At 38.0% G+C, this 24,048-nt stretch overlaps 2 protein-coding genes across 5 annotated transcripts in view; one reads left to right on the forward strand and one right to left on the reverse strand.

Moving 5' to 3' along the window:
• Positions 1–24,048, forward strand: part of LOC145247936 (uncharacterized) — a 70,250-nt gene that overhangs the window by 36,639 nt on the left and 9,563 nt on the right. The gene's annotated exons all lie outside the window — the stretch shown is intronic.
• LOC145247934 (uncharacterized) overlaps positions 1–24,048 on the reverse strand; it is a 93,473-nt gene that overhangs the window by 23,982 nt on the left and 45,443 nt on the right. For all 4 annotated transcript variants that reach the window (XR_013863306.1, XR_013863307.1, XM_080109573.1 and 1 more), the window contains one exon: positions 4,138–4,233. The gene's annotated coding sequence lies outside the window, so the exon portion shown is untranslated. The remainder of the gene's footprint in view (positions 1–4,137; positions 4,234–24,048) is intronic.

Here is a 24,048-nt window from a genome sequence, read left to right on the forward strand (position 1 = left end):
AGAATCAATCCTCTATTGATTATTATATATTACGAGAAATAATTTGCCCAGTGGACTAATTTGCAAAAAAAAAAAAAAAAATTAAAAAAAATAATAATGATGACGTCATTCATTAAATTCTGTCTGTGTTTGTTTACAATATCATGTCAGCTGATATTTGGGCTTGACAATGAATGCCCTGGAAAAGTCACTTCTGATTAATGTTTACTTTTAAAATATGCAAACTGAGAAATGATTTCTGCCGATTTTAAATGATACCTCTTCTTTTATCATAAACTAGCAGTTCCGCCCGGCTTTGCTCAGGCCCTATGTACTGTTCATAAGTTTATGTGCCTATGTATATATTAAAAAGTGTGAATATGTAAAGTAATGCCTTTCTGTATAATAGTCTTCCTTAACTACCATAGAGAAAAGACAGACAATTTTTACTTTTATAGATATATAGATTGGATGCAATATATAGTATGATTTAAAAAGTATTAAAAAAAAAAGACTCACGCGCCACCACCGAGAACCGAAACCAAAACGTTCAGCTCACGATTTATTTTGCCTCTGCCGTCAATGACTGGGCTATGTTTACTGCAAGACTAAAAATTAAAACCAATAGCTACTACGTTATGCATTCGTAATGCCGGCGTTCAACCTTCACCTGGCAAATTTTTTTTTTTTTAATTTTCACACCAATTTTTCCGGGCTAAACCCCAAATATAAAGTTTTGCATGGATGCAAATGCCTTATATATGAAGTTTCATGTCTGTAGACCAAAACCTCTAAGAGGAGTTGGGTAGGCAAAATTTGTTAAACAAAAATATATACGTATACATAAATATATATGAAAACAATTTTGTGTTTATTATAAACTTTTTACGCAAATATTATGCAAGTATAAATCATGCAGAATATCTGCATGAATATAATTACACGTAATAGTTTACTAAAGATGATTATCCCATTAGAAAACCGAAGCAACTAACAGGGAATTAATTAAAATGAATGTTTAAAAGAATATGCAAATAGGCTAGATCTTTTGCACACACACTTTCACTTTTATAGATATATAGATAGATGTGTTTTGTCACACTTTTTTACACTACTTTTTCAGTAAAAATGTTATATCTTTGTTAAAACACAAGATTAAGCAATGAAATTTACCATAGAAGTGTATTTTTGTGCTAGTAATTAGAATATGCCACTGAAAATCTCCAGAAAGTTAATAGTTTCCAAATAATTTGCAGTAAATGTACATAAATATACTGCAATTCCTTAAAAAAAATTGTAAAAACACACACACACACACACACACAGTGCACGTTCATACTGCATGTCCACTTGTAACTTCTTCTACATGACGCCATTTCCTGAACACATCAGCTTAAATTCTACTCCTAAATCTCAAGTGAAAAATTCAACAGAAACGGTCCTCTTGTGACGACGACCGGTTCTACGCATGCGTCAGATGACCTGATCTATTTTAAATAGTTGAAAAACTGATTAAATTTCATGTACGTCGCGTTAGCTCAGTTGTTTAGCGCGTTGGTTTGTTATATAAACGTTTTGGGTTCAAATCGTGGTGTGAGATTTCTTTTTTTTTTTTCGATTTTTTAAATTTAAATATTGAACCAGTGTTATTTTAGCCATTTTTCACGTAACGTTCGTTTTTCTGTTTTGTTTTTTTACTTCGCTTATCCACCCCCGACCACACACCCAAAAACACCCGGGTACCCACCGATTTTTTTAATTTTAATATCGAAACAGGCTTATTTAAGCCATTTTTCACGTGTTTTTTTTTAATGTTCGTTTTTCTGTTTTGTTTTTCAGATTTTTACATTTAACATCGTTCGTTTGCCTTATTTTAGTTTTTTTTGTGGGTTTTTTTTTTGATGTTTTGATTACCCCCCCCCTGCTTAAGTTTTAACGTTCGTTTTTATGTTTTCTTTTTTTACTTCACTTATAACAAACAAACCTGGTCATTGACCTCATTAAAAACAACTGCTGAATAGCTATTGCTTACGTCGTCGTCGTCGTAACGCTCGCACAAAATCTTAACTCTACGACTTCCGTGCGGGCACCTGTCAATTTTTTTCTTACTTAAATAAATTCAAACATCTTTCAGTAACTCATTCTGGCTGGCCGAACGGTTCATGTTTTTTTCAAGTTTTATTTTCCAACTTTGCCTCAGGGCTTCGGGTTCGATCCTACCAACTTACCTAAACTTTAAGAGCACACACACTTCAAAACACCCGGGCAACACCGGGTACCCCCGCTAGTCTATAAATATAAAAACGAAAATGTGTGTTTGTATGTATGCATGTTCGCTTTTTGTGTATGTCCGAGAAAGGCTTTTTTTCGAGAAGCAATCGGTTGACTCACTTCTTAAAACTTTTTATATCATGTCTAAATCATAATATCTACGAGTTAATAATGGGGGTCACCTGTCTATTTAATTTGCTCGACTTTGAAAAGATAAATATTCAACATTTTTCAATCGCCGCATGTGCATTAAGCTTTTTCATATAATAAAAGCGAAACTAATTCTGGAAACGTCCAAAAGCAATCAGCTTTGATCAATGTGGAGTTTCTCCTTATATCAGACAATTGCTATTCAATTTGGACAATCCCCTTTTTATGGCGAGCTGGTTTTCCCCACAACTGCTTGGCAAAAAAAAAAAAAAATCCTGCCCCGCAGTAAATAAAATACTGCCCCGCAGTCAAAGTTGACCTCATTAAGTACGGGCACCTGCCAAGTTTTAATACTTAAATAAATTCAATCATGTTTCCGTTACTATTTCGTGGTAGCCCAGTGGTTAACGTCACACGTTTTTTTTTTTCACACTTTAATTTCCAACTTCGACTCAAGGGTTCGGGTTCGATCCTTCATACTTACCTACCAAAACTTTTTTTTTTTATTTTACCTCCCCCCCCCCCCCCGACACGAACACCCGGGTGTTTTGATTTACCCAAAACCACACACACCTCCAAACACCCGGGCAACGCCGGGTACCCCCCGCTAGTTCGTAATAGAATCCATAATCTAAAGGCAAACTATACCATCATCCTTTAATACTCCATTCAGGTTACTATGTAATTTAAATAAAAATCAACAGCACTCCTCAGATCTCCACTATTATATAAAAGTCCCTGTGTGTGTGTGTGTGTGTGTGTGTGTGTGTGTGTGTGTGTGTGTGTGAGTGTGTGTGAGTGTGTGTGAGTGAGTGTGTGTGTGTGTGTGTGTGTGTGTGTGTGTGTGTGTGTGTGTGGGTGTGTGGGTGTGTGTGTGAGAGTTCCTTGCTCATATGTTCTGAAACAGTTGAGGCTATCTTTTTCAAATTTCACACAAAGGTAATTTATATGTCTGGCAGTGCTCTTAGATATGTTTTGTACAGGAGTTCATGCGATCAGTATCGTAAACTGAAAAAAATCCAATCTTAAAAATAGTCTTTCTTCTCTGATAGATAAAAAAAAACATTTACAGGAGAATAGTTTACATTACACTTGACCGGTGTAACATAAAACAGTCTCCTGTAAAAATTCATCCTTTTTTATCTATAAGTGAAGAAAGACTATTTTTAAGATCGTCAAACCCAAATATCAGCTGATGCGATATTGTAAACAAACACAGACGGAATTTGATGAACAACATTATCATTATTATTTTAAAAAATTTTTTTGCAAATAACCACAAATGGAATGTGAGGACTAAAGGACAAAATAATGGAACTGAGAGTTACAAGACTACTGAAAATAAACTCAATGGTCCACTTTCTACTTACTCCTTTGTATGAGAAGGGGGTAGTGTTGGATATGTTTGTTTGTCATAGCATTACCTCCTCCTTAGTGTAGCGTAGAGTAGCATATGTTCGTTCATCATACCATCCTCCCAAGCATTACCTACTCTTTGCGATAAGGGGGAGTAGTATATGTTTATTTACTATGGTAACATTCTCCCAGGCATTTCTTCTTCCTTAAGTGGGTGCAATATAATATGTTAGTATGTCATGATACCAGCCTCTCCAGCATTACCTCCTTATTTAGAGAGAGCAATTTGGTATATTTTCGTCCGTTATATATACTAGTAAAAATATGCAATATGAATATTTTTAATACTCCTCAAATGAAACAAATACTCAAAATACTCACTGGTATTGAAAGACACAACATTACAAATTCTTGCGTTTAGCTGCAGATTCTGCTAGCCGTTCTTTGTCGACTGGTCCGATTTAAACCGAAAGGGAACTGAAATTATAAAGAATATTTTAAAACGCGTGAACACCCTCATTAAAAACAAAAAAGGTAACAAAAAAATAAGATAAATAAATTATGCTTCACCTATTAGAAATATTCAGCACTTGTACAGTTTAATAAAGACATTAAAAAATAAAAATATCGAAAAAAAGGTTATATTGTACGTATCCGTTTTGGACTGAAGATCTCCGAAAAAAAATTTCACTTAATTTGATAGAGTAGTTTGTTTTTTTTTTTACAGCAGAAGAACATGTTTTTATGACAGCGCATTGAAAATAGATATCTTGGAATTTTTTGAACACGCCATGGGGAGATAACTCAATGTAAAGCGCTGACACACTCCCTCCCCATCTTTAATACTTTCTTCTTAAAAATCGAACATTTTGCTTGGTATCATAACAAAAAAAAAAAAAATACTACTCGATGAAATTAAGTGAAATTCTTTTTCGGACTTCATTCCATAACGGATACATACAATTTAAACTTTTTTATGATATTTTCACTTTTTAATGTCTTGATAAAACTGTACAAGTACCCAATATTCATACAAAAAGTCACTCCATATCAAGGCCCTGAGGTCACTAGAGGATAAGGGTTAATATGTGTACTCTAGACATTGGTAGTAATTGTTTGTGGTGGAAATTTGGTATGATTAGGTTATTTACAAGGATGGTTCAATAAGAACTTGTTTACATTCGACTTGAAAACAACATTACTATAGTCAGCTGGAAAGCAGACCAACGAAACAGTTCCACAAGCAGGCAGTTCTAGGAAAGAAGCTTTGTTCATGGAATTTATGTTTAGGTTTAGGCACTGACAGAGAGTGGGGGAAATTATTGATTTCGATTGTGGCTAGAGTGTTTTTGTGAAAGATTGGCAAGGGGAATCCATAGATTAGAGCTCAGTCGAACATTTGCTATGAAAATAACAATAGAACAGAGACAGGCTCGTAATGTCTCTTCTGTGGGAAAGAAGTTGCAGAGAGGAAAAAAGGGCATCGCATATTAGATTAAGGAGTCGGTTTTTAACTTTGCCAAAGCAGGATAGGGTGCTCCGAGCAGCCCATGCCCAGATGTGGCAACAGTACTCCATTCCAAGACATACCTGGCTCTTATACAGGTAGAGGATTGCATCAGCAGTGAGATATCTACTGGAGCAGTAGAATGATCCAACCATTTTTCCAACAACTTTGGCAATGGATTTGTATGCGCTCCATTTCAGATCAGGAATCCTCAACCGCTCATTTCAATTGGAGCAAGATAAACACCTCAAACAGGTTTGATTGCCTCAAACTATAAATTTTAAAAAGAAAAAAAAAGCATCCTTCATTACAGAAAGACGTAAAAAAGAAAACGTCTCATTATGGAAATAGAGTGATGAATTTCTGCCTAAATTTATTTCAGATGGAAGGGGGGGGGGTCTGACTTGTTATTTGCTTTCTCTCTTCCACTAAACGTTTGAAATGGTTTCATCTGGAACTTTTATTCATGAACTTTTGCATGATGGAATGGATATTATGTATGTGTGCGTGTGTACCGATTCCGTATTATTTGGATTCTTCAGACTACTGTTTTCATCTTGAGTGCCATTTTTCACGTTTCGGTCGATAAAATCTTCGACCTTCTTCAAGTGAATGTTGTCACAAACTTTGTAATGTTTCTGTCAAACTCAGGAATCTGCACAGAATTTCGAACAGAACCCTTTATTTACTTCATGGGGGGGGGGGTAGAATGGCCTCTTTCCGTCAGCCATGACTGGATAGAGATCCTAAGTAATTTGCAAATTGTATTTTTCAGTTGCCCACACTGAGAATTGAACCTTCAACCTTTCAAGAGAATATCACTTTTATAATTGATTTTTCTAAGTACTCTAAATATAATTGCATTGAAAATTCTGACGATAGCACGGTCTTTATTCTGCGTAGAACCAAGATTTTTTAGAAACTCAATATATGTCAACCTATGTCACGGTAACATATATTGAGTGAGTTTCTAACAGTATTTTGTATAGTTTTTTAGTTTGAATTCATTTTCCCAAACTTAACATATTCAACAGTGAGCAAATATACCGATAAACGCAGCATGTTTTTCGAACCGAATAAACATTTTACATTAAATAAAAACACTAAAAACTTATCCAGTTAGGTAGAAAAGTAACTTATCTTGCCTTTCATAACATTTATTTGTTATATATTTGTTTTTTTGACAACTTTTTCGAATCTATGTGTACAGTAAAACAAACCCCACTTTTATAATTGCTTTATAATGCGATTATATTTAGAGTACTTACTCTAAATATAATCGCATTGAAAATTTTGACGATAGTACAGCCCTTATTCTGTGAACCAAGAATTTCTTTTTTTAATTAATTAAAAGTTAATTTCTGTTTATTGTCAGATCATTAAAATGAAAAGTCAACTTACAGCTTATCAAAGCTCAGAGGCCACTCGAGGATAAGAGTTAATGAGTGAGCACTGTGATAATCAATAATAGCGGAAATGGAGTAGGATGACTTAACAAAAAAGTGTTTAAATTCGAATTGAAAGCTGTAGTCAGATGGGAAGCAGCCCTGCAGTAATGCGTTCCACAAATGGATAGATAGCTCATTTTCTTTGCAGCAGCTTTGGCAGTGTCCTCCATACATTTGTCCCAATTCATATTGCCTAGAATGAATTAAATTTAATTACTTATGAGGACAGTTTATGATAAGTAACTGTCGACACTGAATTTGAAGATGACCATGTCAGCAGGGAAGCAGTCTTGTGGTAACATGTTACACAGATGGAATTTTTTAAATTCATTTATTATCAGTTGAGAAAATACCAACTTTGTGGATCTTTGTTTAGTATTTTTTTTACTTTTAGTTGGACATATACACATATATACAGACAGCTTCCCTTTATATAATAGAAGGCCGAAGAGTAGATCAGCTGAAATAGCGGTAATATGGTAACAACAACAATAAATATTTTTTTCTAAATGTTAGATATTCTTCATTCAGGGCAACATCAATCAAGAAAATACCAACTTAGTGGGTTTTTATTTAGTAGTTTGGGATTTTTAGCGGACATACAAACACACACACAGCTGCCCTATATATATATATATATATATATATATATATATATATACCGAGTGGGAGTACCTGATGTTATCTGAGTGTGGAGAGGTTTTATGGTAAGGGTAATGAGCAATGGAGCCCTAAAACTTTTTTTAAAAGTAAACAATCCCCTAAAAAATTGCAAATAGCAGTGAGCACCCACGCGAGAGCAAAAAAAAATAGCTACAGTAGCCAGGCTCAAACCTGTAACGCGAAGGAGGAAAAGAAGGCGAAAAAAAAGAAAAGCCAACCATTTAGACTGCGTCCACTGTGACAAATACCATCGGCGGGTTTCGAAATGAATACTTTGCAAAAATGTTGACGAAAAAATGTTACCTCTCCTTGTAAAAAACGGCCCAGTTGACAGTAAAAGAATAAATGTTTTTGGCTCATTTTTGGACATTTATCGGCCGAGAGACAGCGATTTCAAACGATACCAATTTTGTCAGTGTTGGTCATGTGTGTCGAAAGTTTTATTGAGACATACATACACACACTAACAGACGTTTGAGATTTATATTATAGACTAGCGGGGGAGGGGGGTACCCGGCATTGCCCGGGTGTTTGGAGGTGTGTGTGGTTTTGGGTAAATAAGAAAAATCGTTGGTTGTTTAAAAAAAAAAAAACGAAGCCTTGACACGCAGTTGGAAAATAGTAAAGTGTAAAAAAAAAAAATTAAAAAAAAAAAACAACAGGTGCCCGTTTTTGATGAGTTATTGACGTGAAATTTGAGTGCGGGATAGTGTTTTATTTAATGCAAGTCTGTTTTTTTATACGAAAAAGCTTAATGCACATGCGGCGATGGTACGCGATAGCTATTCAGCAGTTAACATTTTCTGTGGGACAGTTTTTAATGAGGTCAATAAAAACGGTTTGTTTGTTTTTAACTAACTTTGGAAAAAAACAGCTCCCTGTTTATTAGGAGGAGTGTCTTGTCTCGAAATGAAAGCAACCGTCTGATATGACAAAGCCGACATTGACCAAATGTTACATAGCTTTCTAGAGACCACTGGCCGTGGGCCAGTATTTCGAATAGAGTTTCACTTTTTTTTTTTATACCGAAAAATGAATGCAACACATGAAGATCCGAAAATGTTGAATAATTAACGTTTCAAAATCGGGCAAATTAAATAGAGAGGCGACCACCGTTGTTAAGTCATAGATATTATCATTTAGACGTGATATAAAAAGTTTTAAAAATGAGCGACGGCCTCGAGAATCTGCCGGAAAATAGCCTTTTGAAGACATACACAAAAAGCGAACACACATACACACATACATTTTCGCTTTTATATATATAGAAGATTAAATTGCCTGCAATATTAGGAATATAGCATCAACAAAGGCGAAGAGAACATGTGAATCGCAAGAATACCTCATCTTTTGAAATATCGTTACAGATTTATTGGATGTATAAGCACAGTGGCATGCTGGTTCTTATAAGATCGCCAAAGTTAAGCAACATCAAGCATGTCCAGGATTAAATATGATGAATTGAATGAAAAAAAAAAAAATTATTATTTATTAGGATGGTTTACGATAAGTATTTGAAGATGACCATGTTGTATTCAGCAGGGGGAGTAGTCTCATAGTAATGTGTTTTTGGCAAGTATTTGTCCACACTGAAAATCTACTTGAAGATTGGAAGAAATTGTGAACAAGGGAGAATACATTATAGATTAATTTTTTTTTTTTTTGGCGGGGGGGGGGTCATTCTGCATTTTAGTTTTTCAGAACAATTTTTTTTTTAGTTTTTATTTTTGAAGAATTCCACTCAGGACAAGGGATTGGTTGGTTTGATTGGTTTGTTTTACAATATATCAATCCTTTTCAGGTTATTTAATGCCGAATCCAGTTATTTTGGAAATAGTATTTCATGTTACATCCAGTTATTTTGTAGAAGGTTTTTATTCTTCAAGCTCTTTGTATCTTCAATCGCTAGTTTGTAGTGTTTGGTTTGGTTGTTTTATAGTGGATTTTATCGTTTTTGTTCTCTGCCCTGCAGAATATGAATGAGTTTTGCAATGGTAGAGGGAAAAGGGTTGCAATATTAATGTTTGGTATATTTTAAGTTAGGAAACTAATCAGGAAGTGGGGGAGGTAGAAAGAAAAGGGGGAAAAGGTGGGTTGTTTTTGTTTTTGGTTTTGCAGAACATAAACTAACTTTTGCAAAAGGGAATAGAAAAACAAGACATCAATTTCAGGTGTATTTTGTCTCTGGAAGCCAGAGCTCCAATCTTTGGTCCCCCCTCGCCAATCTTTCACGATAACCACCCATCTAGCTGAAACCACTGTCAAAAATTTTCCCCTCTTTATCTGTGCCAAAACCAAAACATAGATTCCATGAACAAAGCTTCTTTCTTAGAACTGCACGCCTGTGGAACTCTGTTCCGTTTGCCTGTTTCCCATCTGACTACAACCTGGATGTCTTCAAGTCCAACATAAACAAATTCCTGATGAACCACCCCCTTAAGTAAGACATTTATCAAATCTCCAATACTAACGTACTGTACATGCAATAACCCGTATCCCCGAGTGGCTTCCACGCCTTGATGAGTGGTGACCACCTTGTAAAAAAAAAAAAAAAAAAAAAAAAAAAAAAAAAAAAAAAAGATAGCCTGAAGACAATCACAACATTTATTCAAGTTTTGCAAAACATCTTGGTAAATCAAAGCAAATACAATTAAGTAATGCAGTAACAGGATGGTGAAGATTAATTGCACTGTGCAACACACAAAACAAAAAGTGCAGAACATCTGTGACCATTCTGATATGCACAATAACATGGAAAATCCATTTCTCTGGCCTTCTTTTTGTCGAATTAGATACAGTGTTTTGCAAAAGTGTAACTTTCGAGAATTTTACTGAGTATCTTAGTTATGTGAGTGATGAACATGGCAGAAGATTCCATCAGGATGTTTCAGTGATGGAGAAACGTTTTAAAGGAATATGGAACCTTTGGAATGTTGGAAGGTTTATTGTTGGAATATAAAAACGGAGGATAACACTTAATACAAGAGGGTTAAGAAGACGAATGCTTTTTAAACTGACAGTTCTGGGCTTTTCACTCATAAGCAATAATAATGAAATATGATTTATAGTACACTAGCGGGGGTGCCTGGCGTTGCCCGAGTGTTTATAGGTGTGTGTTTGAGAAAAAGAAAAAAAAAAAGTTGTAGTAGGCAGGTAGGCTTGAACCTGAACCATTGATGCAAAGGTGGGAAAGAAAGTGTGAAAAAACCTGCCATCTTACCGCTCGGCCACAGTGGGACAGGAACTGAAAAGCATTTTAATTTAACGATTAAAAAGTTAAGTGACAGGTGCGTGAATTTAATGAGATCAAACATCACGCCATAGAGGAATGAAATACCGCACTTAACTTTGGCTGCGAGGCCGTTTTTTTGGTTTTGTTTCCAAGATGTTTTTTTTTTTTTTTTTTTTTTTTACACAGTGGTGATCATCTCATTAAATTTACGAACCTGTCACTTAACATTTAATCGTAAAATAGGGGAGTGTCCAAATGAATAGTAATTGTCTGATATGAGGTTTTTTTTTTTCCACACAGTGATCAAAGCTAATTACTGGTGTCGATGTCGTTAGTTTCGCTTTTTTATATGAAACCCACGAACAAACAGGTGTGAAGGCAGAATAGTGGGAATTTTTAGTGTGTAAAAGTCGCTCAAATAAAATATATTTACGACCTCCTTTCTTAAATCGGACATATTATAATTTAGGGAGTATATAAAAAGTTCTAAGAATGAGTGACCACCCTGAGTGCCCCCCCCCCAAAGAACGCCTTTGGTGGACATACAAAAAAAAATGCACACACGCACACATTTTCACTTTTATACAATAGCTGAAAACGGTGCCTAATCTTGAGAAATAAAGGTCAGATTGGAATCAGGATACTTTTTTTCTAACACAGAAAAAGGTCCTACGTGGCATGTATATTTTTTTAAGCTGAAATTTGTTGTCCAGTGTTACCGGAACAATTTTTTAGAAAATTATTTTTATACATTTCAGAATATCTGAAACTGGCTGTTATAATTTATTTCGAAATTGTAATCAAAAGAAAGTGCTCGATTAAAAAAAAAAAAAAAATTAAATTTTCATTTCAAATTCACCAGAAGTTCCAACTTTTTAAATGAAAAAAAAAAAAAAATGTCGGCAACTTACTTGCAAACCAAATAGATTTAATTTAAATGGTACAAATTAACCGGAAAGAAGCAACCTTAGTAGAAGTCAATGTCCCCCCCCCACTGATGCTGGGTTAAACAGAGCTGAGAGGGAGAAGATAGCAAAATACCAAGGTCTTATGTGTGACATGAAAAGAAACTGGAATCTAAGGAAGATCTCCATTATTCCAGTAATTATAAGAGCAACTAGACTCATGGAAAAGAATTTAAAATCTGGCTTGCAAATATACCCGGTAAACCAAGTGCAAGATGGACTTAAATGGACCATTAAAATATTTAAAAGGTCTTTGTTGGAATGTATAAGATAGCAAGTGAATGTCTGACATCCGGTAGGATGCTCCATCCACAGCTAAAACAAAATAAGGAAAAAAACAAATATATATATTTCTTCGTTTTTGGTCCTTCACTAAAATAATAATTTTTATAAACAATTCATATAAAATGTCAGTGCGATTCTTGATTATACACAAAGACGCTCCAAGATGGCCTCTACCAAAGCCAGGCATCATGCCACAATAACATTCATATTGAAAACGTGAATATTTTTCTGATAAAATAAAACAAAAACAAATAATAATAATAATAATAATAATAATAATAATAATAATAATAATAATAATAACTGGACTTATAAAAAAGAATTTCAAAAACTACCTGGCAAATATACCCGATGAACCAAGTGCATGAGAGATACAAACAATTGCACTCAAAAGAACTTTTTTTTTTAATACATGAATCACCACTTATCAAGGCCCGGGGGCCACTCGAGGATAAGGGTTACTGGGTATACACTAGTCAACGTGATTATAGCGTAGTAAACATAAGTAGTGGGAATTTTGTAAATTGGATTACTTAGGAGGGACGCTTCATTAAGAACTTGTTTACATTGGACTTGAAGACAATCAGATTGTAGTCAGCTAGAAAGCAGGCAATTGGAAGAGGGTTCCACCGGCGTGCAGTTCTAAGAAAGAAGCTTTGTTCATGGAATCTACATTTAGGTTTAGGCACAAATAAAATCCTAAAAGGGTCGCTTGGTTTGAATGTATGAGATAGTGGGTGAATGCCTTATCCCTCGCTAGAACAAAATAAGAATTCAACAAAAAAAAAAAAAAAAATGGCATAACATCTTAATAGCAAATTAAACATATTCACAGGGACGTTCAGGGAGAGGGGGTGATAAGGGTGCCCAAGCACATGCCCCTTTTATTCCTGTTATAAAGTGCCCTTTTCAGAGGAATGTATTATAGGCCTGTGCTTCACCGAAACACCGTTTTTTTTTTGTTTTTTGTTTTATTTGAGCACTAGTCCTGAAAAAGTTCTGCGCAGGTCACTGCATATTCGTATTTACTTTAAAACTCCAATATCTACTAATTTGTAGCCTTTACCAAACTAATAAAGGGGCGGTGGTGCTCATCACATCATGGATAGAAACCTATTTGTGAATAATTGTTGACATAAAATCATGCGATTCGTCAATGTTCATTGGCAAATAACTGTATAATTCACTTGCCTTGAGACAGAGAGAGAGAGAGCACTTCCAACCCCAACTGCTTTAATATCTCCAAAATCCTAAAAGTTTGCTACTCACAGATAAGAAGGAGCTGTATGCAAAGAAGGAGAATGGGGGGGGGGAATATTTGATGGTATGTATTGGGTCAGTGTCCAGAGTGGGAAGGATAGACATTGAGTACTTACAGAAACAAGACCAGAGCATTATATATATGAAGGTCAAACAGAATCAGAGATGGTGAAGTAGAGGGGCTGAAAAGGAGGCACGCACACACACACGCACACACACACGCACACACGCACACACACACACACACACACATTTATTGGTACAGTTTTAAATGACACCAAAAACGTTTAGACCTAATGACTTCCTGTTTCATTCAGAATTTAAAAGAAAAAAAATTGGAAAAAAAGAGAAGGAACAAACTTTTGTGTTGTCATAGTTGGAATCACTATGAATGACCTTTGACAATTGGAGATAGATAGACAGAGAGCGAGAGGGCAACAGAGATTGATGGAGGGTAATAGGGATAGCTAGGGAGGGAGAGGGCAACAAAGATAGGAGTGTAAAAGAGATAGATAGGGAGTGACGAGAGCAATAGCGATGGATGGGGAGCGACGAGAGCAATAGTGATGGATGGGGAGCGACGAGAGCAATAGTGATGGATGGGGAGCGACGAGAGCAACTGAGACAGATGGGGAGCGACGAGAACAACTGAGACAGATGGGGAGCGACGAGAGCAACTGAGACAGATGGGGAGCGACGAGAGCAACAGAGACAGATGGGGAGCGACGAGAGCAACAGAGACAGATGGGGAGCGACGAGAGCAACAGAGACAGATGGGGAGCGACGAGAGCAACAGAGACAGATGGGGAGCGACGAGAGCAACAGAGACAGATGGGGAGCGACGAGAGCAACAGAGACAGATGGGGAGCGACGAGAGCAACAGCGACGAGAGCAACAGAGACAGATGGGGAGCGACGAGAGCAACAGAGACGAGAGCAAAAGCGATAGATGGGGAGCGACGAGAGCAACAGAGACGAGAGCAACAGCGACGAGAGCAACAGCGACAGATGGGGAGCGACGAGAGCAAAAGAGACAGATGGGGAGCGACGAGAGCAAAAGAGACAGATGGGGAGCGACGAGAGCAACAGAGACGAGAGCAACAGCGACGAGAGCAACAGCGATAGATGGGGAGCGACGAGAGCAACAGCAATAGAGGGGGAGCGACGAGAGCAACAGCGATAGATGGAGAGCGACGAGAGCAACAGAGACAGATGGGGAGCGACGAGAGCAACAGCGATAGATGGGGAGCGACGAGAGCAACAGCGCTAGATGGGGAGCGATTAGAGCAACAGCAATAGAGGGGGAGCGACGAGAGCAACAGAGACAGATGGGGAGCGACGAGAGCAACAGAGACAGATGGGGAGCGACGAGAGCAACAGAGACAGATGGGGAGCGACGAGAGCAACAGAGACAGATGGGGAGCGACGAGAGCAACAGAGACGGGAGCAACAGCGATAGATGGGGAGCGACTAGAGCAACAGCAATAGAGGGGGAGCGACGAGAGCAACAGAGACAGATGGGGAGCGACGAGAGCAACAGAGACGAGAGCAACAGCGACGAGAGCAACAGAGACAGATGGGGAGCGACGAGAGCAACAGAGACGAGAGCAACAGCGACGAGAGCAACAGAGACAGATGGGGAGCGACTAGAGCAACAGCAATAGAGGGGGAGCGACGAGAGCAACAGCGATAGATGGAGAGCGACGAGAGCAACAGAGACAGATGGGGAGCGACTAGAGCAACAGCAATAGAGGGGGAGCGACTAGAGCAACAGCAATAGAGGGTGAGCGACGAGAGCAACAGCGATAGATGGAGAGCGACGAGAGCAACAGCGATAGATGGAGAGCGACGAGAGCAACAGAGACAGATGGGGAGCGACGAGAGCAACAGCGATAGATGGGGAGCGACGAGAGCAACAGCGATAGATGGGGAGCGACTAGAGCAACAGCAATAGAGGGGGAGCGACGAGAGCAACAGAGACAGATGGGGAGCGACGAGAGCAACAGAGACGAGAGCAACAGCGATAGATGGGGAGCGACTAGAGCAACAGCAATAGAGGGGGAGCGATGAGAGCAACAGAGACAGATGGGGAGCGACGAGAGCAACAGAGACAGATGGGGAGCGACGAGAGCAACAGAGACAGATGGGGAGCGACGAGAGCAACAGAGACAGATGGGGAGCGACGAGAGCAACAGAGACAGATGGGGAGCGACGAGAGCAACAGAGACAGATGGGGAGCGACGAGAGCAACAGAGACAGATGGGGAGCGACGAGAGCAACAGCGATAGATGGGGAGCGACGAGAGCAACAGCGATAGATGGGGAGCGACGATAGCAACAGCGATAGATGGGGAGCGACGATAGCAACAGCGATAGATGGGGAGCGACGATAGCAACAGCGATAGATGGGGAGCGACGAGAGCAATAGCGATAGATGGGGAGCGACGAGAGCAATAGTGATAGATGGGGAGCGACGAGAGCAATAGTGATAGATGGGGAGCGACGAGAGCAATAGTGATAGATGGGGAGCGACGAGAGCAACAGAGACAGATGGGGAGCGACGAGAGCAACAGAGACGAGAACAACAGCGATAGATGGGGAGCAACAAGAGCAACAGAGACATGGGGAGCGACGAGAGCAACAGCGATAGATGGGGAGCGACGAGAGCAACAGAGACGAGAGCAACAGCGATAGATGGGGAGCGAGGAGAGCAACAGCGATAGATGGGGAGCGACGAGAGCAACAGCGATAGATGGGGAGCGACGAGAGCAACAGTGATAGATGGGGAGCGACGAGAGCAACAGTTGATAGATGGGGAGCGACGAGAGCAACAGCGATAGATGGGGAGCGACGAGAGCAACAGCGATAGATGGGGAGCGACGAGAGCAACAGCGATAGAGGGTTAGCGACGAGAGCAATAGAGACAGATGGGGAGCGAGGAGAGCAACAGCGATAGATGGGGAGCGACGAGAGCAACAGCGATAGATGGGGAGCAACGAGAGCAACAGCGATAGAGGGGGAGCGACGAGAGCAACAGCGATAGATGGGGAGCGACGATAGCAACAGCGATAGATGGGGAGCGACGATAGCAATAGCGATAGATGGGGAGCGACGAGAGCAATAGTGATAGATGGGGAGCGACGAGAGCAATAGTGATAGATGGGGAGCGACGAGAGCAACAGAGACAGATGGGGAGCGACGAGAGCAACAGAGACGAGAACAACAGCGATAGATGGGGAGCAACAAGAGCAACAGAGACATGGGGAGCGACGAGAGCAACAGCGATAGATGGGGAGCGACGAGAGCAACAGAGACGAGAGCAACAGCGATAGATGGGGAGCGAGGAGAGCAACAGCGATAGATGGGGAGCGACGAGAGCAACAGCGATAGATGGGGAGCGACGAGAGCAACAGTGATAGATGGGGAGCGACGAGAGCAACAGTTGATAGATGGGGAGCGACGAGAGCAACAGCGATAGATGGGGAGCGACGAGAGCAACAGCGATAGATGGGGAGCGACGAGAGCAACAGCGATAGAGGGTTAGCGACGAGAGCAATAGAGACAGATGGGGAGCGAGGAGAGCAACAGCGATAGATGGGGAGCGACGAGAGCAACAGCGATAGATGGGGAGCAACGAGAGCAACAGCGATAGAGGGGGAGCGACGAGAGCAACAGCGATAGAGGGGGAGCGACGAGAGCAACAGCGATAGAGGGGGAGCGACGAGAGCAACAGCGACGAGAGCAACAGCGATAGAGGGGGAGCGACGAGAGCAACAGCGACGAGAGCAACAGCGATAGAGGGGGAGCGACGAGAGCAACAGCGATAGATGGGGAGCGACGAGAGCAACAGCGATAGAGGGGGAGCGACGAGAGCAATAGTGACAGATGGGGAGTGATGAGAGCAACAGAGACAGATGGGGAGCGACAGAGATAGTTTAGGAAAAAGGTTTTATGTGTGTGTGTCTGTCTTTATTTTTTCAAAGTGCATCTCCTCCAAGATGCAAAGTTGCAGAACAGTGCGAATCAATTTAAATGATTGCATTTTTTGTGAACTGTTGTTTTATATATAAAAGTGGTCTTGTCTGTCTGTGTGGAGAACGGTCTGCGTAAATATAGATTTATATGTTAAAGTCAGTTCATTTTTAACTATTTCTTATTTATCTGACAATAACGCAAATGGTAACAACCAGTGATGGGACGATTCCGATATGTTTTTCCGATTCCGATACAATTACCGATTCCGATTCTTTATAAATCTCTAAATATTTAATAGGTTATTTTTTACTATTATCATAAAAATACATGTTAAATGTGCGAATATTATCTCACACGTAAAAATACACTTGTGAGGAATGATCCATTGATTTAAAATCAATAAATTTGCATTATTTTATTATTACTGTCAACAGTAGAAGAGTTTGCTTTAAACAAAAAATCAAATAAAAAGCCAATAAAAAGAATCGTTACGATTTTTCCGATTCCCAATTCCGATTAATCATTTCAACACTAGTAACAATTAAGGCCTATAGGTTTTGGTTTCGATTTTAGCTGATGGCACCCAGGTCATTTTTTTTTTTTTTTTAATTACTTTTGAAATCACTACTATATTGAGTACAATATAATAATCAATAGCAAATTGACTTTATAATAATAAATATGAGATCTGCATGAATTAAAATATATTTATAAACATATTTAATGACTGGGCAACGCCGGGCGTCCAGCTAGTCATTGTAAAGAAATTAGTAAAAATAGATGTCTGTTGAAATTCCAAAAGTGAGATTTATTTGTACTCGACAATAGAAACTCTTCGACAAAAATGGGGGGGGGGGGAGAAAAATGTGTTTTGTCTTTCAGAAGTTCTATTACCATTCCACACATTGTTTCTGGCGATTGAAACTTACAAAAACATTATAACTGAGCCAATTTTCAGCTCTCAAAAAACATTTTCAACTCAACAGGGCGAGGAATAAAAAAAACAAGGCCATTGACACTGTATTAACAATACGTTCACTTGCCAGTCGATTTAGTTTGGTTGTTTGGTTTTACGACATATCAACCCCTTTTGGGTAATTATATTGATGAATCCAGTAAGTTTGGAAAAGTTTTTATCTTTCAAGTTCTTTGTATTTCCAAATATTTATTCATGGAGTTTGGCGTGATCTTGTTTTACAACATATCTACTAGTGTTGGGACGATTAATCGGAATCGGAAAAATCAGAAGAATTGGGGGTATCGGAATCGGTCTCAGAATCGAAAAAATTGATGCCTATTTTTTCGATGCCAAAACAACTCTTTTAATTGTCTTTTTTTTTTTATTTTGTTTGAACCAAAATCTTCCATTACTGGTACTAATGATAAAATAATAAATATCTATTGATTTTAATTTACCAGTAAAGCTAAAATCGATAGATCCTCCTCCAAAGGTGTATTTTGACGTTTAGAAAAATATCTACATGTTTAACATGTGTTTTTATGAAAATCGGGGGGGGGGATAACAATCTTATAGTTAAATAATTAGAGATTTATAAAGAATCGGAAATTGTATCGGAATCTGGAATTTAGCACGGAATCAGGAAAAATGTTGGAATCACCCCATCACTAATATGTACCCCTTTTCTTTTTTTTTTTTAGATTATTTAATGCCGCATCCAATAGTTTAGGAATAAGTTTTTATACTTTAGGTTTTTTTATATTTACTAATATTTATTCATAATGTCTGTTTTGTTTTGTAGAGGAAAAATGTTGTTTTTTACACAGTGATCACCACTTATCAAGGCCCGGAAGCCACTCAGGGATAAGGGTTATTGCAAGTACATTACGTTAGTGTGGAGATTTGATGAAGTGTTTACTTATTAGGAATTTGTTAACGTTGGACTTGAACACATCCAAGTTGTAGTCCGGTGGGAAGCAGGCAGACGGAACAGAGTTCCACAGGCGTGCAGTTCTAAGAAAGAAGCTTTGTTGTTGTTTTTTGGTTTTGCAGAACATGATCAAGTTTTGCAAAGAGAGCGGTAACAAAAAAGCAATTATGTTTAGTGTATTTTTGGTTGGGAAGTCAGCAGCACCAGATGTTCTAACAGGTATTATCATTCTGGGACAAAGTGAACCTTGGAGAAATGGTAACTGAATGGCAACTTCACATTTCCCACAGCCCTGAAATGGGGTTTCACCATAGGACATCATTTAACTAAATAGAGATTCAATATTTGAAAAGAAATCTATATATTAATACCGTAGTACCTTTAACGTACACATGTGTGTCACGGTTTACAGATTATAAATTATTCAATCGAGCTATCCTATTTAGTAAAAAGGAGGATTAAAGGTGATCACATACTTCGAACATTAAATTAGTATATGGATTCGTTAATTTAATCTTTGTAGTATGTTATTACCTTCTATTCTCCTTTTTAATAAATAGGATCTCTCGATCATCAAAGATGCAATGTAAAAAAAAATTATATTAAACAAAAAATGATGTCACTTTTAGGCCATACGTGAAACTAAAATATACCTTTTTGGTCTTCTGGTTAGGATCCAAAGGTAACATCTATTCAGTTTAAATATGGTATAATGATATTATGGAGGTTCCGCTCGTGCCAGGCGTCCATACAATAGAAATATGTCAGAGACTTCTATAAAGATAATTGGAGATAAACCGTAATAATCAAATATGTTCTGACACTACATTAAACAGATTACTTAGATAAATACTTTTACAGTTTTAACAAAAAAGGCTACAATAATATCATGGGGTCTCCATTCACACAGAACATCCATAGAATGGCCAGCAGCAACATATGAAAGATGAAGCTGTGGAATTTCCACAGGTCTCACTAGTAATATATGATTTGTACTTTATATATGGACATTAAATTAGTATATAGATACACTAATTTTTCCCACTCTTTATCTGTGCCTAAATCAAAGCGTAGATTCCATGAACAAAGCTTCTTTCTTATAAGTGCACACTTGTGGAACCCTCTTCCGTTTGCCTGTTTCCCACCTGACTACAACTTGGAGGTCTTCAAGTCCAACATAAACAAATTCCTGATGAACCGCTCCCTTAAGTAAGAAACTTTATCAAATCTCCAATACTAGCGATTACTACGATATTATCCCATAGATTACTGTACACGCAATAACCCTTATCCCTGAGTGGCCTTCGGGCCTTGATAAGTGGTGACTACCATGTAAAAAAATAAAAAATAATGTTGCTTTTGGGCCGTACATGAAACTAAAATATACCTTCTTGGTCTTCTGGCTGGGATCAAAAGTATGTCTAAAGATGGTGATATTGTGAGGTTTCCGTTCACACCAGGCGTCCAAACGATGGAAATATGTCAAACACTCCTATAAGGATATTGGAGACAAACCATAATAACCAAATATATTCTGACGCTACAGTAACCAAATTACTTAGATAAATACTTTTATAGTTTTAATAAAAGGGCTATAATAATATCGCGGGGTCTCCATTCATGCTGAATGTCCACAGAATGCCCAGTAGTAATATATCACATATGAAAGATGCTGCTGTGGAATTTCCAGAGGTCCCGCTGATTATTATTATTATTATTATTAGCAGTAAAATATACAGATTGGTGTAGAAAGTGTCGTGGAATTTCAACAGTGTTATTCTAGTGAATAATATTATGAGAGGATTGACGACAATGAATGGAATAAAGAAAAATGTGATTACTATATGGACGGTTTATAGTGAGTATCCATTGAAATGGGATTTGAAGGCGACCAAGGGAAGCAGTTTCACAGAGGTAAGCTCTTGGGGATAAGTTTTATTTTTACTAATGAGTCACCATTTATCAAGGTCAAAAAAAGCCACTCGAGGATAGGGATTAATAAAATGGATGCATTATCAATGGATTTATGAAGAATAATGATTGAAAATAATGAACGGAACGAAAAAATTTGATTTGTGGTTTATGACAAGTATTCGTTGACATTGGATTTGAAGACGACCATGTTGCTATCTGCAGGGAAGCATAAAGAGAAAGAAAAGTAAAAAAAAAAAAAGAAGATATTCCACTTGTTATTAGTTTTTCTTGGTAATCATGATGGCAAAAAATGCTATTGACTTAGTTTCATTTTTTTTTAAGCACACTGCAGCAATGAAACTGAGCACCACAAAAGTTTTCTCCTTTCACCGCAGTTTTAATTCATCCCCGCTTTAGTTATCACAAGCTGACTTTTCCAGTTGCTTCACTATTTCATTTTTATTCACTAACTTGAAATCATTGAAACGAAACTAAATTGCACGATGAGACTAAAGTATACTTATTGTTACTTCAAACTTAAGCTATCTCTATCTTCATACTGTGAAGTGTATTGGACATATACAATCACTTTTATTCTATAGGCTAGACCTTCCGGACAGACAATTTGTTGCAGACCTCACAATATTATTGGTATGAATAACTTAAAAGTAAAATTATTTTAAAAACTATACATTGATGCACTATATATACTTTTTCATTTAAAAATGCCTAGGCACAAAAATCAATTTTTATGGCTCCTTAACCTAATATCAAAGTGTAGTATTTGTTTGCCGAAACATAAAGAGACATTTACAAGAAATTAGGCACATATGGCCTTCTAGCTATTTTGTCATGAATGTAAATTTTTATATTTTCTGCAAATAAATATTTCAAAGTGTTATATAGACCAGCATGCAATATTATTAGTTATCATCAAGTTTCCACTTGTGTTATTTGGGCTACTGTTCTCATCTTGAATGTTTTTCACAAGGACCCATGGTGTAGTGTGTGTGTGAATGAGATGGCACTAACCCTATTTGGTTTAACCGGCTTTCTCCAAAGGAGAAAGTTCCATGGGAGTATAAAATTCACAAGCAGTCCCCAGTTGCATGTTTATTCCCATTAGGGGAGATGACGATGTTAGGTTTTTGCAATTCTTGCAGGAAGGTGTCGACATCCTCCTATATTCCCAAATTGGTCACCCATTTTAGTAATGACTAGGCTCAATGTTGCTTAACTTCGGTGATCTGATGGGAACCGTTGTGGCAACATGATTCTGCTGTGATGAGTAAAGTACTAGGTAAAATTCAGTTCTTCATTGTGAACGATACTCAGAATACAATTGAGAATTACATAAGACTTTTACCTACTCATGGTTGACAGAACAAGAGCAAGCTACCCTCGTGGATGTAATAAAGGGTTCCATTTGAAATTCTGTGTAGATTCTAGAGTTCAATAAGATACAAGGTCAGGGGTTACATCAATCGAAACATCGTGAGAATAACACTGAAGATTAGCTGACTACAAAATCGTTGTCTTCAAGTCCAGCGTGAACAAGAGCTATCACCTTAAGTAATCCAATTTACCAAATTTCCACTACTAACGATTACTAGGATATTGTTCCTTTGACTACCATACACTCATTAACCCTTATCCTTGAGTGGCCTCCGGACCTTGATAAGTGGTAACTCCTTTGTAAAATAAAAAAAAAAAAAAACAGTAATTCAAATAATCCTCATCTGAAAAATTGAGAAACATAATGAGGCCTCCCCTTCTTTGCTCATAAAACAGTAAGCGTTCGTTTTTCATGTATAGTGGCAAAAATATGTAATCATAATGAGGATATTTTGCTTTGGACTTTTCAGCTAAGAACAAAGTGTAGTAACTGAATTGATACTATACTTCATCTTTTCTGTTCTCAGTCACTAATAGGGAAATCCTTCTAGACTGAGGATATCTTTATTTTTGTCCAAATCCAGAGCACTCTTTTTTTCTTTTTTTGTAGGGGGAGCTGGGTTTTCCCCCTACATTAAAAACAATGATATTGTATAAATGTCCTCGTGAGGAGACAAGTATTGACAGATTAACTTTTTTTTTTATATTATAGAATTGGAAGTAGACTACGATGAGGATGACCTACTTCATTTAATGATTAGTTGTTGCGTTCAACTGTCATCATTTGCAATTGACTTTCTAGGTCAGACTAACCTATGAGAGTTATTAAGTGAAAAGATTCCACATTCACTAATTTTTTTTTTCTTTTTTTGACCTCGTGTCTATCCTTCACATTTAATCATCCACCCACCCCAAGTACATCTTAAATTTTAAATTAAGACAGACATGGCGTCCTATACTACAAACCAACACATGGTGCAACTAAGACGCAAAACTAGAGATCTAGTTAAACACATTTTTATACTTTTCAACAAGGTCGCCGGAAGAATGGTGGGATCTTTCTACCGCTCCAGTAGATATCTCACTGCTGATGCAATTCTCTATCTATATAAGAGCCAAGTGCGCCCAGGATGGAGTATTGTTGCCACATCTAGGCAGGAGCTGCTAGAGCAGCTTATCCTGCCTTGACGGAGTACAAAATAGACTTCATAACTTAGTGGGGGGTGCCCTTTTCTCTTCCCTGCAACCTCTTTCCCACAGAAAGGACGTTGCGAGCCTGTCTTTGTTTTAGCATTATTTCGACGGTAAGTGCTCGTCTGAGCTCCAATCTCAGATGCCCCCTCGCCAAATCTTTTTCAAAAAACACCCGTCTAGCTGAAACCACTGTCAATAACTTTCCCCACTCTTTAACTGTGCCTAAATCAAAACGTAGATTCTACAAACAATGCTTCTTTCTTAGAACGGCACGCCTGTGGAACTCTGTTCCGTTTGACTGTTTCCCAGCTGACTACAACTTGGTTGTCTTCAAGTCCAACATAAACAAATTCTTAATGAACCGCCCCCTTAAGTAATCCAATCTACCGAATTTCCATTAATAACGACCAATACGTCTATATTGTCCAATTGATTACTGTACACTCAATAACCCTTATCCCCGAGTGGCCTCAGGGCCTTGATAAGTGGTGATTCCAATGTAGAAAAAAAAAAATCAAAATTAACAAAGGGGAATAACTCATAATTTTTCCATTTTTTTTTTACATA

Source organism: Euprymna scolopes, chromosome 26 (assembly GCF_053919585.1).
Source record: "Euprymna scolopes isolate OS-2025 chromosome 26, ASM5391958v1, whole genome shotgun sequence".
Lineage (NCBI taxonomy): Eukaryota > Metazoa > Mollusca > Cephalopoda > Sepiida > Sepiolidae > Euprymna > Euprymna scolopes.